The sequence below is a fragment of the Aulostomus chinensis genome, chromosome 4 (genome assembly GCF_037954235.1).
Source record: "Aulostomus chinensis isolate RoL2024-O1b breed Wild chromosome 4, RoL_Achi_v1.0, whole genome shotgun sequence".
Classification (NCBI taxonomy): Eukaryota; Metazoa; Chordata; class Actinopteri; order Syngnathiformes; family Aulostomidae; genus Aulostomus; species Aulostomus chinensis.
In genome coordinates this window covers 17,826,710-17,829,245 of record NC_141323.1, presented here as the reverse complement: position 1 = coordinate 17,829,245, position 2,536 = coordinate 17,826,710, and positions in this window count along the sequence as shown.

Below are 2,536 nucleotides of genomic sequence, written 5' to 3'. Positions count from 1 at the left end.
CGTTTTCAGATTACTCCTTATAATAGTGGGTGACCAGATCTATCTCAAATTGGGCCATAAACAACTTAAGAAGATGGTCATGAGAGTGAGCTGACAGTGACGGATGTTACCATCGCGAGGCTGACAATTTGGATATTTCAACATTGAACGCGAAACAGTTGTAATTGGTGGACACAGGAAATGACAGTCACACGACAGTGAAGGCATTTTCTTACTCCATCATGCAAAATTTTAGCGATTATCAGGTTTCATCCCCCTGTCACTTTACAGAACAACACACTTTGACATGGGCCGCTCATCACTTATTTCAGCTTTAATTAGCATCCAAGCAGCAAGTGTCAAGAACCACAAGATGGCCATAGCAGAACTATGCGATCTCTTAGTGCTTTCCAGTTTTAACCTCATCAGCTGTCGTAACAGCTAAGAGCTCATTTCATCGTTATTGTGCTGAATTGTTTCACATAATTGCTAAGAATCAGCGAACTGATTTTGAGTTTAATTCTTCAGTCAGTTCCTTCTTATTCTCAAATTTGTATATCCACTTTTTTTCCTCTCGCCAAAGCCACCAATCCTCTCTCCCTGCAACAGAGAACAATAGCGTTCACTCACTGAGCATCAGCCATGTCTCTATACATCAGTAAACCAAGGCCAGGCAAAGCAATGCAGAGCTTCCTGGGGTGTTTCTCTGCTCATCGATCTGGTTTTTCAAGTTCACCAAGATTCTGTTGCAGCACAGGAACTTGAGGTTTCTCCAAACAATTGGAAGCACAAATAAAAGAGTGAAAGAGCAGGATGTGTATTGAGTTAAAGCTAAACCAGGAAGAGACATTTTAATCAGCAGAGACAAGGAAGTTCCTTTATCTATCTACAATCATTTTCCCTAAGATGTAAATTTTGATGTAAAAATACAGGATGCAAAGTAAGACGTGAGAGTAATGTGCTTCTCATTTTTAATGTGAGAATTCTTGACAATAGAGGTATATTGAATTTTTTTTTCTATCGATAGTTATCTCGAAAATGTTTACGGAGTAAAGAAAAGCCGTGCACCATATTTTCATCAGGAACGCAAGTACAACAAGTGCTACTGGTGACATTTCTCAGCCTTCATCTTTATCAGCTCCACAGGTACTTCCTCTGTCCCTGTACTGCCCTAACACGAGGGAAAAGGGGCCTGAGGTTCTGACACGCTCTTGTGTAATTATTCATCATGCCCATATGATCACATATGCAGTACATGCATATCTACACATGCAAACATGGCACACCACAGCAATTTCTGCAGGATTGTCAGGATTGAGAAGGAAAAACAGAATATCAGAGTATCCTTATGTTCAAAAACAGTTTCTGTATTATTCATTCATTCAGTTGGACACCAAAATCTATGTGAATGATTAGTGAACATGTGACTGAATATCTGATTAATTTGGGTCATGAAGATTATGAATGATTCAAAGCTCTTCGTGAATTAATCAGACTCTCTTTCTTTTCCAGATACATAATAATAAAAGAACAATTGTCACTTGATATACTGTAAAATAAGCATAAAATGACAAAATCCCACTCAGTGGATAAAAAAAAAACCCCCACTGTATTCATTTTTAAGTACAAAGCATAATATTTTTCTACAAGCTACATAAATAAAAGCTCTGGCAAAAATCCCCTCCATATATAACATAAAAAGCATGTGTTTTCTATGTGTAGGAGCCTGACTGAACATGGAGCAATATTTTGTAAAGACACTTGGGCATAAAGTAGCCTTTGTATGTAAGCAATTTCATCTTGGAGGCTTAAAAAGTCTAAAATGACAAAACTGTAGTATGGAATAAAAATCTGCCTCAGTGTTTGTTTTATGAAATCACTTGATAAGGACTCCAGAGAATCACACTGAAATGTACACTTTGATGCATATGTCAGACTTGGGACCCTTACACCTCCAGGCTATGTATAGTAACTGGAGCAGTCTTAATTTTTATTCCACTCTATTATAGGTTATTTTTAGTGTTTGAAAGGAAATTGTATCTTCTCAGTCGCTCACTTCATTACAGTCAATCAAGAGAATGTTTATCATGTAGGAAATCATAGTAAACAGTATGCCCTAATCTCTTTACCTGGGTGTTATTATAAGAGGGGTATTATGATTGCCATGGTTACTTTAATCTGGTTTACATTCGTAATTTTTAGCATGGATTTGCATTAATTCCATCTTAATTTCTCTCAAAAGAAGCACTTGAACAGTGTATTGGCAACTTGCACCTTATTTTTTTATCTCCTCCCATTCTGCACTGCACACATTCCTGTCATAAAAGCCAGGGGCGGACAGGAGGACCGAACCATCGACATGGAGAATATGATGAAAATTGTAATCTTATTAATTAAAGATATCCGCACAAATTTATCCATGATATGCCTCGATATTGATATATTGGAAGTATAACGTTTAAATTGTTTTTTGTGCAACGAGTCTCTTCTGCTAATTATGTGGAACACAGCCGGGAAATGTGTCACCCCCATTTCCCGATAATGGATTCATCGTAAC